The sequence below is a fragment of the Lagopus leucura genome, unplaced genomic scaffold, assembly GCF_019238085.1.
Source record: "Lagopus leucura isolate 7727_CA_CO unplaced genomic scaffold, USGS_WTPT01 Super-Scaffold_73, whole genome shotgun sequence".
NCBI classification, from domain to species: Eukaryota; Metazoa; Chordata; class Aves; order Galliformes; family Phasianidae; genus Lagopus; species Lagopus leucura.
This window is the reverse complement of record NW_024962252.1, coordinates 20,338,046-20,355,066: the sequence shown is the minus strand read 5'-3', so window position 1 is coordinate 20,355,066 and position 17,021 is coordinate 20,338,046.

Genomic DNA, 17,021 nt, shown 5'->3' with positions numbered 1-17,021 from the left:
CATATCTTCAAAATATGAATGGAAGATTACGTGCTGCTTATCTCTGCTGTGTTTAAAGTAAAGCATATTCCCACCTTATGATCTCATCTGAAGTCCCTTCATCTGTTCCCTACTAGGCTCTACTCTGCCATTAGTTGATATTTAGCTCTCTGTAACCTATTTATTTATTTATTTATTTATTTATTTGCAGTAGTGATATACGGTATATACTTACTGAATTTCTATTTTCATCTGTGTCTGATATTAGAAATTATTTTATATCTTTTTGAACTATAGCTCACATGAGTTATTCAAACTGTCTCATCAATCTCCAGAATTCCTTCATTTTTCACAGATAATTTCTTCATCAGATATATACTTCTGTATACTGCTAACAGTGAGCTGAATATACTACAGGATACTGCCCCATAACTGTTTGGTATATGCTGTCACTTTGTCTTGCTATACTGTTTGAATAACTACAATTCAATCTTAACATAAGGAACCACTCAAATAGACATTGAATACTTCCTAACGTTTGCCTATACAGTGGTGAGGAAAAAGCATCCATGTTGGTAGACTTGATATACTTGGGGAGCTCTTTGGATCATTATTGCTTTCTGTCTGCATTGTAGATAATTTCATTACTATCCTTAAGGGACAAGTGCAAAGGCAGCCCTTTCCTTATGATTCATATGCATCCTCAGCAAATTCACAGATAACACTAAGGTGTGTGGTGAGGTCAACATGTTCAAGGTATGGAAAGCCATCCAGAGAGTCCTAGACAGGCTTAAGCAGTAGGCCCAGGAGAACATCATGAAATTCAAGAAAGTCAAGTACTAGGTCTTGCACCTGGTTGTGGTAATCCTCACAATCATTACAAGCAGGGGGATGAAAGGATTGAGCACAGTCCTGTCAAAAACGATGTAGGGATACAGGTGGATGGCAAGCTGGATGTGAGCCAGCAATGTGCTCTTGCAGCCTGTTGTGATAGGACAAACGGAAAGACTGAGGTTTTACATTTAGAATGAAAATAAGGAAAAAGGTTTTATGATAAGGATAGAGAAGGACTGGAACATACTGCCTAGAGCAATGCTGGATGCCCCCTTCCTGTACACATTGAAGGTCAGGCTGGACCAGAATCTGAGCAACCCAATCTAGCTGCAGATATCCCTGTTCATTGCAGAGTAGTTGGACTAGATGACTTCAATAGTCTCCTACAGCTCAAACAGTTCTATGACTGCATGATTCTATGAATCTGTGTTCCATATTTGAGACAGGACACCATGAACTCAGCTTAAAGAGGGAAGAATTTCTGTTTTGCATAGCAATCTGACTACAGTTTAAAAATATCAGTAAGTTTAATTTACATGTTTTAATGTAATTAAATAATAATTTAAAAAATCCCAGGGTTTCATGATTAATGTGTCAAAATCACTGAATGTATCAATAAAAACAAAATCATTCAGTGTACCAGTAAGTTTGGTCATAGTAAAACATAAATCTTTACATAAGAAAATATCAATGATATTTACTTGAAAAATTAATTTATCTTTACTTCATTTGAAAGTAGGCTTTAAGACAAATAAAGAATCAAACTTCTGGCTGGATATCAAGAGATCTTAACTTTTTCTCATTCTTACATTTAGAACATCACAGTGGTCTCTGTAATTATTTGTCAATAACAGTGTAGATAGGAAGGGATTAAACAAGGAAGATGCTGGTTTATCATAATTATTTTTTGTCAGGATATTTCATACTGGCTTGGCTTCAGAAAATGCTTTGCATTGGCTTAAGTTGGCAACAACATAAAATATTCTGTACATATTCTAGGGCTGGATATTTATTGACTGACTATTTGCATTACAATGCAAGAAAAATATGCATATCTGCTCAAAAAAAATCTTGAGAACTAAAAAAAATAGTGGACAGAAAGTTATCAGTACAAACAGTACAGTGGCCCTTATAAACAATATTGTAGTGAAAAAAAAGAAAGTTGTAAAGTGGACATTTATTATAAGATCAAATATAACTTAATGCATGGGTGTCCAATTTGGATTGCCTGGACCACGGCTAATTTAAGAGAATTGTCTTGGGCTATATATAAAATATATAATACGGTTAATGTACATATGCAATGAAACTTATTTTATTTTTTAGTATTTTTTATCAAAATATTGAAGAACAAAGAGAGCAACGTAAACAACAAACTAGTGAGTTATTTGTCCTTGCTGTGAAACCAGTGCATCATTCTGATTCAATGGAAGTGGTTGCAATTCTTAGTGAATTCTCACAGTGTCTGTCAGGGATTTTTGATGAAATTTTACTCTCCCTGTACTTCATCCTTGAAAAGAGTTGCTTATAATTATACTTACTGTCAAAAATGATGACATGAGTAAGGCGTGATTGGGAAACGAGGGATATTTTTCTCTGCTAAGATAGGCCTTATAAAAGTCTATCATAAAAGTAGATAGAAATGATTAAATTTTTGAATTGAACATCTGATTGCAACTCTCTACACTCAAATTTGAAATTCTGTAGGTAGTATATTTATGTCAACTGAAAATAGAGTCTCAAATATACTAAAATATTGATGACATTTTTGGCAATCCTGAAATCTATTCTCAAAGTCCTTTATAAAAATGAAAAGCTACATATTTTTCACTGTTCACAGGGCTGTGTTCAGCCAATGTATTAAAATGTATAAAATTATTCACCATAACTTGAGTTAGCACAGCACTTCATCTTTCTCTTATTCTGGTTGCTGCCAAAGCAGCACTAATTGTACACCATGAGTAGCTTGGCTGTTGCTGAATGATGGGTGCATGCCTGGGCTGCACTGGCCTATTCAGCAGGGCAGAGTTCCCTTCATGCTGGTACAGGGCAGAGGGTGTTTGCAGAACAGGCTTAGCAGGGCCTCATGCAGCTTGCAGTCCATGCGTTAGACATGCCCGATTTAGTGTTAATCCCAGGACATATATATAAAGTTAAACAAGAATATTTTGTTCATAAGAGAAACAATGAGCAACAATAGACAGCTGCACAGACTGAATTTCTTTGCTTGAAAAAGATAATTATTAATATCCGGTACTACAGAGAGCAAAGAAGAATAAAATTAATTTATTGAGAATAAACTTCATATTATACTAAAATCATAAATTGTCACCATGGAACCCTGATAACTACGTATTATTACATTCTGATGTATGTGAGAACATAGTAAGCATATTTTTTTCCTTATTACCAGTGATTATTACCTTTGATTAACAGAGATTTCTGATTAGAAAAGCTCCCAAAAATATTTAACATTTCATAATATAATATTTAAAATTTCATAATATGTTTTATACCATAAGGGTAATATGCTGTACCTCCTTACAAAAAAACAAGCTTCTCTATTAATAAAGGAAAGCTTTTTTTCCCTACATGAGAATAATTTTCTAAAAGTATCATTACTTATTCCATTGCTTAGGTTAGTGCTGGTCTGTCTCATACTACCCCATATTTCCAGGGACTGTGACCTCAAAGAATTCCACCCACCTACTTATCTTCTTGGACTATGAAATTCTCAACAGGACTTGTCCTCCAGGTGATGAGAAACAGAGCACCTGGAAGGAAGCGGAAAGAAGAAATGGAAACTCTGCCTCTTCAGACCTGATGTGCCAGTAAGGCTGCCCAAGAAGTATTGAGGAAAGCAGGGTAGTTATATTTGCAGGTTTTGCTTTTTCAGAATGGAATGGAATCCAAAGCATTTTCACAACAATTTTTTTTTTTTTCGGCAAATCAATATTTTCCAGTGAAAAAATGGCTCCATCTGGGAAATTCCTGGGTGGGATTATTTATACTGGTTTTCAGGATAAGAAGACACTTTAAGTATTAGCAATTAGCACTCACTTTTTGATATAAAATGTTTGGAAGTGATAAAGGAATAAAAAGAAGCCGTTGTGAGCTACGATGATGCATTGTCATCATGTTTCTGAGAAGGTTTGCACAAATAACTGATTTTTCTTTTTCTTTTTCTTCTTTTTTTTTTGAAGCAGTTTTTCACTAAACATATTAGATGTTCTAAAGAATGATATTTTGTAAACCCTGGTGTTTTACTCTTCATGTTTGTGTGGTGTCCTCTTTTTCTCTCTAATGCACTCATACACACGCATAGCCATGTATGCATGCACATGCAAGCTCTACTCTTTCCTTCCAGACCCTTAACTGACAGCCTTGTTCCCACATCCACCATTTTGTATGAAGGATACATTTTGCTTTTCCCCATAGCACTGAATGAGTCAAAAAAAAAGCCCTCCTTCTACATAGCTGTCATTGAAATGCCCCTTGCCTAGCTGCTGGAGGGAAGGGTGACAAGGTACCAGGAAGGATGAGTGGGTGGCAGTGGTTGGTTTCTATTTGGAGGAAACTATTCAGAAAACTGTAGAACTCTTTTATCTGTCATTGATATAACAGTCTGATGTGCCTAGCAGTAGGCAAAGGCAGCTGTCAGTAGTATAATTTATTAGTATCTCTTCTTTGACTAAGAGGGCTGACAGGCTATCATGGGAGCTAAGGGGAAATCTGCCAAGTCATTGGCTTGCATCTGAGGTTCAGACTGCTGATAGCCCTCTGTGGGGTGTACAAAGCATTAAATGTGTATTGATTAATTCAGTGGCAGAGTACACCAACTGTATTGTCAGTGATAAGAAAAATGGCTGAACTATTGCTCCTTCTTTTAGCTGAGAGTCCCACACCTGACTTGCTGACTTCAAAATCACCATCAGGAACAGTTAGATTTGTCCATAAAAAGAACAAAAAAATTATGTGTATTATTGGATTATTATTATTTTTATTATTTGATTTTTGTTTGTGTTTTGGGGTTTGTTTTTTTTCTGTGTTTTCTTTGTTTTGTTTTGCTCTGTTTTGTTTTGTTTCGTTTCCTTCCCCACTCACTAGCAGTTAATGAACAAAAAAAGTGATTATAGTAACTTCATGGTAACAACTGGTAAATAATAACATCTTAGCGTTAAGTCCTAAACCTTCTATACAGAGGGAGGATCAGGACACAGAATTAAGAATTTCTGCCTCTAGGTATCATGAACATGATTTCAGCCAAGAGCTACTTCAGTGTTTCATTTTCATTATCTTAAAGTGTTCATAGTGAACTTATAAAAGTCTTTGTCACACAACAGAGAAAATGGATTAACAACAGCTTCAAATTTATAGTGAAGCTAAAGAACAATTTTAATCTATTGTTAACATCATTAACATATCCATTCCACTAATGTTGGAGAAAAAATAGCAGGTGTGACTTAGAGGAGTGGTTAAATGATAATAGCTCATAATTAATTCTCCGTGTTCCTAAGGAGATTGTCTCACACTGTAAAATTATTATACAAATCTGTCCTTTTAATCTTCTCATCTTGTGGAAAACATGAATCTTGAATAAGAACTGTACAAATCATGATTTCATTAAGATAAGATCTTAATGTATTTCACTGAAATGCATGCAAAAACACTGCTATTTATTGTACATGAGTAAATTCAACTTACACTTACTGGACTTCCAGAAATAGGCATCCATATTAATATTTCTGCACTAGACTATCTTTTTTCCCCTTTACCCTCTGCCAGTAGTAGTAAAAAATGATAATATTTAGTAAACATGAATAAACATGATTATAATTTAACTTATATTTGGGGTACTGAATGCTTTTCAAAGAAACAAGCAAAAAAGATGAGTAATTTTGAAGCTTTTTGGTTTTTTAATTTACTTTCAATATTTCGTTCATTTTTTAAAGCTCTTTATAGTTGCTTAAACCTTGCTGGTTGTGTTACACTTTCCTGGGAACATGTCATTATGTAACTCAACATTTTATTTTATTGCTTTTTTTTTTTTTAGTACTTAGCATTGGCAACTACTCAACAGTGTCACTGAACATGCAGTTCCTACATTGCTAGAGTCATATTTTTCAGAGAAATGTTAAATGATTTTTTTTTTTTTTTCAATGAGAATGTTACATAACTTTTCATACACTGCAGAATACAAAAGATCTTTCTGGGTCTGACTCACAGCTGTCAAATTGTCCTTGTCTGTGTGAGTGGGTCTTTTAAGATATTTCATGTCAGTACACACAACATAGGTGTTATCATGGATAGATTATAGATTGTTCTGTGGAAATGTTAAATAATCTTAAATACATACTCTTAAAGAATTACAACTTAATTCTCCTTATGTATCCATTGGGATGGAAGCAAAGCCTTTATTCTGAGAAAATGGCAAGATTTGCAGAGATACAGATGGTGTAATTTCCAGTCTTTTCTATGTACCGGCTATCCTGAATCCAAAATACAACACAGACTGTGTCAGCCTCATTGAGAAACAAGTCTGTGTAAAAGCACTTTCTTGTACAAAATATTTTTGTCCAACTAATGAAAATACTCAGATTTAATCTCAGCCTCCTACAAACTTTTACGGGATCCTTTTGTAGTCTAATTTTTGTGATCACGTCTTAATTGTTCTCTGTGTTTTAATCTCAAGACTAATGAAAAACAAATATAAGAAACAATATGATGAAAAGCCTCTTCTAAATATACATTATACAGAAAGAAGCCAAATATTTTCAAAAGTAATTTTCTAATTATTTCAATATAAAAATATTTTTATTAAATAATATCAAAATATGAATTTAATCCCACAAGTTAACTTTTCAGTGAATTTATTATATTTATTGGGGAGAAACAATTTATATGTAGCAAGGAAGATAACTGTGATTATAATGTACAGACTAATAACATACCCTGACTTTGGAGTTCAGGCCATGAAACTTAAGGGATTTCTTTCATAGCTATGCTATTTAGAAAGCTTAATAAATGTGTCACCAGTCCTGTCACCTGTTAGATTACATGTTAAAAGTCTTTTCTCTGTATGCATGAAGGAGCACGTGTTCCCAGCGCTGGGTAAGAACATTCCAGTGTCCAAGTCAGATTCACAATATCCTGCTCTGGAGCTTCATATCTGTCCCCAGTGTTGCTCAGCCTCAGTACGTGCTGTGGTGATCCTACCTTTTTAGTTTGTTCTACGTTTTCACTAAACTGGATTTCTGACTCATGTCCCATGTGAGGGTCTCTATTCTGCCTCTGTCTGTGTTCTAGGGGTTACCAGCAATGCGAATGAGACCATATGTCTAGGGTCTAGCAATGGGAGAGATGGGGCAGTGGATATAAGGGGTTTGGTGTGTATATCAGTGTGTCATATATCACTATATATATATATATATATATATCACTATATCAGAGCCCTAACAAATGTCAGACTGCAGTGTTCAGTGAGCAGGATAAGAGGTTTGGAGGTATGTACTAGAGTTGACTTAATTCTCGTCTGAATACCAGAGAGACTGGAAGGTCTGTAAGCTGAATATTGAAGAGATCAGTAGGTCCAAGATAGTGAGTGGGGAGTCTGACATTGACTCTTGATGATACTGTGGATGTGGGCGAGCTACTGGAAAGATTCATTTCCACATCAGTCTGTGTAAATGCGAGACCAAGGACAGTTACTGGAGGAATGTATTAATCATAGAATCATAAAATCACAGAAAGACTTGGCTTGGAAGGCACCTTAAATATTATTTACTTTCAACCACCCTGTTCTGTTTAAGATTGCCAATTGCTAGATCAGGCTGCCCAGGACTCCATCCAGTTTGAAAACTGTTGGAAAAGCTCCAGAGATGGAAAACCTTCAGAGATGGTGCATACACAATTTCTCTGGGCAACCTACTCCAGCACTACTCCAATCTGTGAATAAAGAATTTCCTCCATCTAATCTAAAACTCTCATCTTTTAATTTAAAATCATTATCTCTTGTCCTATCACTATCAGACCATGTAAAAAGTTGATCTCCCTCCTGTTTATAAGCTCCCTTCAAATACAGTAAGGTCACAATTAAGTCTCCCTGAACCTTTCTGTTTTTTACTTAACAAGCCCAGCTCCCCTAGTCTTTCTTCATTGGAGAGATGCTCTAGCCTTCTGGTCATCTTCGTGGATTTTCTCTGGACCTGCTCAAGCAGATCAATGGCTTTCTGATGCTGGAGATCCCAGGCATAGATACAGTACTCCAGATGGGACAAGGATGGGTGGAGGGAGGCAATCACCTCCCTCACCGTGCTGCCACCCCACTTTTGATTCAACCCAGGATAGAGTAGTTCTGAGCTGCAAGTGCACGCTGTAATTTCCTAGTTGTAATATCATGTGACCCAACTTAAAACAACGGGAGCAGAAACTAGTCATGTAGCTTTATCAGATCTGGTAGACTCTTCTTGATGTCATGGATGTTGGCTTCCAGGAACAGCAATTCTTTCTAGACAGATTATCTGGGTGGCAAATGGGTGCATCACTACCTCTCAGAAAGGAGTACCCAGTTATTAACACCTTTTGCTTTTTCATTGTGGCATGGTTCTAACTTGGATCCTTGGCTGAATCAGCTTAATGTAGTTGCTACTTCCTGTGTCTGAGCTGTTAAACATGCACTCTCCTCTTTCCAACTCCTAATTCTCTTATCTCGATTAAGAGCACTTAAAGAGCAAGGGGATAACTCCTTTTGCTCTGAGCAGAGACAAGAGCTTTTATGTTGATTAACCATAGAGGGTAAAAATGTGAAACTGTTGGTACTGTCTGCATTTGTGCAATTGCTAAATTATCTCTCTGTGTTAATCTGCGTGGCCAGCCATGTGTACCTTCATTTTGTATACATTCAGATGCTTGCTGGGAATGCGTTCTCAGCTTGGGAGTGGGGTTGCAGCAACATCAGGTTCAGCAACTTCTAACACTTATGACCCATGGGACAAATGTGAAATCTAAGTGCCATTACCTTCCTTCAAAGAAAGACTGTACAAATATTTTATAAATTGTTTTTTCATAGAAGCTGAGGAATCTTTGCTAACCAGAAAATATCACATGTAAATTATGACTTCAGAGATTTTGAGATAATTTGTAGCTGGTCAAAATGCACATGCAAACAGGAAGAGAGGTTTCAGATTTAAAGATGCTAGTTCTCCAGGGGCCCATTTCACAAAGGTCTTAAATAGTTCAATTGTACATAGGGGGCTGAATGTAGGTATCAGTTATTGGAGAATAGAGAGTATGATTCATAAGATGAGTGGGTATTTGTAATAGAAAGACTCATCTTTGAAGACAGCATTAAATCAACAACTAACATGAAGCCTAATTCTAGAAATGTTTATGTACTCTCCATTTTAATTTCTAATAGCTTTGTATGGAACTTGAGATCAGAAGCTCTCTGACCTCAGACTTACAAGCTGTCATTGTAGGAGGATGCACACCTATTTGATCCATTTTCTGTTGGGTTGATTACAATGAACTTTTTCCAGGTGAATATAGTTAGTTTTCCATGTAAGCTGCACAGTTCCCGAATCTGCATGCATACAACAATTTTTTCTTGTATATTCTTCCCATTGTTTTCCCTATCTAGTATAAATAATTCACGCTCATACTGCTTTTTTTTTTTTTTTTTGTATAAAGAACATTTAAGAGAAATCTCCAAGATGTCTGAAAAGCCTAGATACTCAAGGGATTCTTTAATCTTCATCCAATGCCTCTGAGATACAAGCAAATAACCTACATCCCAAGTACTATGCACCATAATTCCCAGATGAATACATTATTTTATGAGCTTATACCAAGAGTGACAATTTTAGTGCACATAAAAAAATCATGCTTGAAGAGCTCTTGAGACCCACCCTACATTTTTCTTTCATGAAATTATTGCAATGAGAATACACAGCTATATCCTCCTCAGACTTTCCAAAAAAAGCATTTTTTAAGGATGATTTCTACAACAGATACTCTCTGCACAGCACTGCTTTATTAGTTCTCTAGCACACTTTTATCAGCCTCCTCCTGAGAGCAACTCTATTACCATTTCTCTTTGGAGCAGCACAACCTTTCCCTATAATCCTAAGGTCACACAACCCAGTTTAGTGCTTGACTGTTAGATGGTGTGTTTTTGAGCTGAGTGTACACCCTGCCAATGAACTAACCTTACCTTTAGACGATGGCTGGTTTGAAAGGTCTTCCCTTTCTAGTCATTTCTGTATATAACTCATAAGAGTGGCAAAGCTTATAAATGTCTTAACATAGCCGACTTCAGAAAAGTGGCAAGAATGCTTATAAGGTAATTTATTTCAGTTGGATATTACCAGCAATTTTCAAAGAGAGAGTTAACTATACGTCAGGGTAGCTATCTCTAAGTGGTGACTTTTGCATGGTTCATGTCCATGTGATTACACCTTGCATTTGGTTTTCTTCATTGATGTTCACACGTTGTTGTCTTTTTAAAATTTTTTATTTGGAGTTTTATGCAGTCTCTAAGCTGTCTATCATTTTTAGGTCAGGCACATTTCTCCCCTGTTGCTTGTAAGTTACCTTACTATTCTGTAGCTTTTATTGTCAGCATGATAAAATGAGGATGTCATTCTGATGGGAGATTGAGCAGAGAAGGATATCCTTGATTCTGTAACTCTGGGAGACCTACCATAATATTTGGGAATAAGATCCTTGGTACTCTTGAAATCCTATTTCTTTCAAGGAATTAGAAACAAACCCAGTCCTCTTTCAGTCTTCTTCAACATACTTAGCAGACAGTGAAAATCAGATTTCAGCTAATCATTTGGTATCCATTTTTCTTTCTCAAAATGAGGTCATATCATCTAAGATATAATATTTTGAGAAAAAAATACCAATTTCAAGATGAATATGACTATTCCCTGATAACTAAAAGGATCAATCACATCCTGCAGTGCATTAAGCACAGCATTAGCAGGTAGCTGGACAAGTGTTGTTGTTTTCCTGCTCTGCTGTATGCTGACACAGTCTCAGCTCGAGCACTTTGTGCAGTTTTGGGCACCACAATAGAAGGAGGGCATAAAACTAGAAGAGAGTGATAAAGGAAAAGAGGAAAAACAATCTAGTTTACCGGCATCAAGTATTGACTCCAGAAAATGATTTTCTAAGATGAATTAAAGGTGGTCCAGAGCTCCACAACTACTGTAAAAATCAGATTAATTTCAGCCATTTTGTTCCCTTTTGTTGTCTCACTAGAGGGACTGAACAGAAAGAATTCACAGCTTCTGATAAAACAATTTTCTGCTCTCTTAACTTTTATAACTCAATAAGAAATGATATGTAAAATATAGTTGAAATTGTGTTTAAATCTCATGTTCAATATATTCCCCACAGAATGTAGAATATCCTGTGATAAGCAGCAAGGACCATCAATAGCAACTTCTGGTTCCACACATAACCACCCCAAAATTTAAAAAAATATCTGGGAGCATTTTCCAAATACTTCTTGAATGCTGGTGGGCTTGGTGCTGCCCCTACTTTGGTCATTATCTAGTAGTTTTATGTCCTTGTATTTTGACAACCAAACCTGCATACGGTACTCAAAGTTGCGTAAGGTCAGAGTGGGACAATCCAGTCCTTCACTCAGCTGGCAGTGCTGAGCTTGATGCACTCCAGTGCATGGCTTGCCTTTTTGTTGTAGTTTCTGCAAACAGTAATTACAGATTTTCTACTCTGCATTTCAGAAAAGTAGAGAGTGCAGTTCTGTATCAGTTCATTTACACAGTTTTTTCTTCACTTTCATTGCTTACTATGTGATGTTACTCAGTTTTATATTTTAAATCAATAATATCAAGAATAAATATTCACTTAAAATGAGCTCTCACTGATAACACACATTAGTAATTCTTTTATGCAGTTATATACTCAGCCACGGGAGCACTTGATATTTTTAACATTTTTCAGATTGTTTACAACACTGCCAAAAGGATATTTCAAACTTCAGATGATGAGCAAGCCTAAGGGCTTAACGACAGTAAGCCTGCAAACAAAAATTAGCACACTGTTAAGTGCATGCTTGCAGCAATTTGGAACTATGGTGAACCAGCAGTTACTCATTAAAGACAATGTCAATATGTAAGACATTTATAAAGGTTTCACTACATTTTGGGTGAAAGTCTAGCATAATTTTGCAGTTTTTTTAAGTAGTAAAAAAAAATAATTTCAGAAGTTCTTAGTGGATTCAAAAAATCCTTGTTTAATTATCCCTAAATTTCCACTAGTTTTTAAAACATTTTTTCTGTACTTTATTAACATGCAAAATAAAAAACAAGTTGACATTTTAGCTAGCAGATTTGATATTTATGCGTTTTTCTTCAATAGCTTCTGTATACTTTTAACATCAATCTGTGCAATTTTATTCTTTCAGTATAAAATACATTTAATCATTATACTAATATTGAGATTTTAATGTATTTACATTTTGAATCTAAACCATTAAACCAATATAATTTATTAAAGTGGATGGAGTTTAACTTTAATATAGTAGTTCATGTTTTCATAACAATTACACTGTATTTTAGATCAGCTAACCTTTCCTTCTACATACCTAAGTTCCACTGTCTTCCTCTATACTGAATTGCAGAATCACAAAATCACAGGATGGCCAGGGTTGGAAGGGACCTCAAGGATCATGAATCTCCAACCCCCCTGCCACAGGGGGGTATGTACACAATTCTGTGTACATAGATCTATATAGATGTACGTGTAATGCATTTTAATCAGTTTGTTTGTATATATGTATATAAATTAAGCATGATGCAGTGATGTAGAATAAGGGGTGGAATGTCACGGGTATTTTTTTTGTGGGTTTTTTTTTTTTGGTTTTCAGTATTCCATACCATAACATCATGTACTGCACAGGGAGTTAGATTGTTAATGCTCCAATTCCAGGTACCTATCCCTATACATCACAAAAGTAATGGGATCTGGCCCTCCCTAGTGGAGCGGTCTCTTACTGCCTTGCAGTGGGTGCTGGAGGGTGATTTCCTAGCCATTTCAAGATTTTCAGGTTTGACTTGGTCTTGGGAACTCTCTCTCTCCTATTTTATTTGATTTATTAGTCTCAAATTTCAATTAGATTGTATTATACTGGGTTATCTTGCATTCCGATATCACAGTTAATAAAATAAGTTTTCCTCCATAGATTATTGCTGCTGTTTTTTTTTCCCTTCCTTGAGCCCAGCTGCCATCTCCCTTTCCCTTTCCCTTTCCCTTTCCCTTTCCCTTTCCCTTTCCCTTTCCCTTTCCCTTTCCCTTTCCCTTTCCCTTTCCCTTTCCCTTTCCCTTTCCCTTTCCCTTTCCCTTTCCCTTCCATTCTGTGGGGTGGGGGGGGAGGGCGGGTGGGGAAGGGAGGAGAGGGGGCAGGGGCCTACTACCCCCCTGTCATGGGCATAGATTGATCTAGTTAACTCCGTGACAGTACGCAAAAACTCCTTTAAAAATGTGTTTGGTGATTTCAAAAATGGTATAAGTCGCATGTGTTCACATGTAAAATGTTGCATTTTGTTCATATGTCAAGGTTTCTGTGGTGAGCAACCATAAAGATGGCGTCTATTGAGATGTGCCCACCTTATACGATGTCAATTCCAACCAGCTCCAAAATGGACCTGCAGCTGACCAAGTCTGAGCCAATTAAAATGACACTGCTTCAGTGATAATGTATTTGAGAATTATTTTTTTTTAAATTGTGCAGCAGATATGTGATAGAGGAGTGAAGAACTGTGAGAGAAAACAACCTTGCAGACACCAAGGTGAGAGAAGAAGGAGGGGGAGGAAAAGCTCCAAGCAACAGAGAAGACTGTGGAAAAAAATCTGGAGCCTATGGTTTCCATGTTGGAGTAATTACCTACTCTGCTGCTACAGAGGCCCCTACTCTTCAGCAGTGGATTTGTCCTGAAAACTCTCAATAAAGCAAAATTATATCTGTAACTGCAGCCTGTCCTGTTCAGGGTGAAACTGAGAACTGTTGGGGAAGCACTGTGAGATCAGCCAAGATAAACTCATGACAAATATAAAATATTTTCTTGCTAACAGACACTTAACTTTGGAACAGATGTATGAACATGCATACAAAAAAAATGATATCACAATCAGCATAATTGCTAAATCAACAGCTCTATCACAATCTCATCTTCTATTTGATGCATTTACCCTCATGACTCCATGTGATTCCTGTCAATCTGAAATAATCATCACTAAAATAAAATTCCAACTTTGATTAATTATTTGTGTTTTTTAATACTATATTGATATTGGTACCTGAATTGATTAATTAAAAATACTTATTTTTTTAGTATTAACAAACTGAGGAGATATTTTATCATCATTATCTCTAATATGTCCAGCATTTCATGTGAAGAATCTGACATTCCAAAGCTCCTGTATTTTATGCTGTTGACAATTAAAGATGAAAAGTCTGTGTATCTTTTTCATTTTTCTTTACAAGTAATATTGGCTGAGAATTTCACATAACAAGTCCTGTAACTGCAGAGTAAACTAGATCCTCCTAAATGACATTCCCCAGGGGAAGTAGAATGTGCCGATTAAATGATCATCCCAATTAAAGAATCTCATGGGGATACATTGTGCTGGTGTGTTTATAATCATTTTCATTTCATGGATTGATTAAAACAAGCAATAGCATCAGCTCCCCATCTCAATTATCAAATAAAGGTGACTTATTTTGAACCCATACAAGGATTCTTTCCAGTATGTGTGATAAAACTAGTGGAACTGATTGTACAGTATGTCAACATAAAAAATAACATTTTTATTTCAGTATGGCTCAGATGAATTCGTTATGTTTCGCTGATGAAAACTCCATTGACAAAGTAATATCTTAAAAGATATTCATCATCAGAGAAGGAATTAGACATTGGATTCCTACATTTTAGTCTTGCATGAGATCAAAACTCAATGTATTTTAAAGAGAGGATGAAATCAATGGCAAAAATAATGAAACAGAAGTGAAATTAGAAAATCAGAAAAACAACAACAACAAACAAAACCAGAATTACAGAATTTGTTGCCTAAAGACAGAAATCATAGAATCATAGAATCATAGAATCACTAAGGTTGGAAAAGACCTAAAAGATCACCCAGTCCAACCATTCACCTATTCCCAATAGCTCCTACTAAACCATGTCCCTCAACACAACATCCAGTCTTTCCTTTAACACCCCCAGGGTCGGTGATTCCACCACCTCCCTGGGCAGTCCATTCCAGTGCCTGACCACCCTTTCTGAAAAGTAATACTTCCTCATGTCCAGCCTGAATCTCCCCTGCTGTAGCTTGAAACCATTCCCCCTGGTCCTATCACTAATGACACGAGAGAAGAGGCCGACCCCCAGCTCACTACAACCTCCCTTCAGGAAGTTATAGAGAGCAATGAGGTCTCCCCTGAGCCTCCTCTTCTCCAGGCTGAACATTCCCAGCTCCTTCAGCCTCTCCTCACATGGCCTGTGTTCCAGACCCCTCACCAGCTTTGTTGCCCTTCTTTGAACACGTTCCAGGGCCTCAATATCTTTCTTGCAGTGAGGGGCCCAAAACTGGACGCAGTACTCGAGGTGTGGCCTCACGAGTGCTGAATATAGGGGAAAATAAATAAACCAATTCATCCAGTTCACAAGACAGAAATCTGCCTGTGAAGAGATTCAGAAGAACTGCACACTCCTAGGGAAAAGCTAACTAATGTTGAAGAAGTTGTTTGTATGATACTATTTTACTGTATTAGGCTCTATAAAAACAAATACAAACACAACACAAAACAAAGAGCTCACACAAAGGAAAAATATAATTCAAATATTTTTGTATGTTTTCACAACTGGAATAATTCAAAAAGTAAGCTTAGTTACAAAAATTGGCTTGACTAAAGCAAACTGGTTATCTTTTGAAAATCTGTTGGTGGTGTGTCATTAAGATTCTAAAATCTACTGAATTAAGTTAAACAGTGAGTTTATTATAACCCATTTCAAATGTTTCTGTCCAGTGTGTTACAGAATACCTAATATACTGAGTCTTTGTTCCTTATAGAATTGTTATGTAACACCAAAAAGATAAATCAGATGCCTTAAATTCCACAACTCAACCTATCTTGTTGAGGATCAGTAGAGAAATATACACCAGTCTGTTTTATCATGATTGTACATGTACATTTTGAGTAGATACTCAAAACACTCTGTAAACTTTAAACTCAACATTAGAGAAAACTCCAAACAGCAACAAAAAATATAGTATCTTTAAAACAAGTCAAGAACTGATCAGAAGTTCTTGTTAAGCTGTGTTGTTCACAGCTTGACATTCCTCTAAGTAACACATAATTCCAGTTTTAAACTTTGTAGTTACTTTATATGACTTTTAATCTGATTCATAGGTCCCTTATTAAAACTTACCATTAATGATCTCTAATGATCTTCAAAATTTAGACTACAAACATATTAGTGGATTAAATAACAATCTTTTGTTTACTTTTGTTTTAATAAATTATATATAAGCATACATGACAATACATATATTTATAGTTACTTTCTGATGACTGTATATAAAAAATTCTAATAGAATCTGTATGAACAATGAATATACAACTGTATGAATAAAATGGAAAAGACGATAAAAGACAAAGATATATTATATAAACAAGGATAAGTATTTCACTAATATTTTAAGCATTCAAAAATCAGTAGAACATTGAAGTAAGGTAGAGCTGATACGCAGAAACATGGTTGCAAAATCCAGATTTATGAATGACAATATGGTGAATATGCAGTAAGCATACAGGAGAAATAATGATTTAGAAGAAATTATGAAACAAAATCCTGTCTACAAAAGAGCCTTCTAACTTTCATAGGGCTGGCATTCCACAGAAACTCTAAAAGCAGCAGACATTACAGAAACCTCACATTACCTCACATTTATTTGTAGATAAGTCCTTTATCTACAAGACCCCTTATCCATACCCCTTCTACACATAGCTATAATAGTTTTGTGGTAACTTTTTATCATCATTACAGGCTGTAGTATCTTCTTGCCTAGTTTTCCATCCTTTTTTTCTTTTTCTTTTTCTTTTTCTTTTTCTTTTTCTTTTTCTTTTTCTTTTTCTTTTTCTTTTTCTTTTTCTTTTTCTTTTTCTTTCTCTTTCT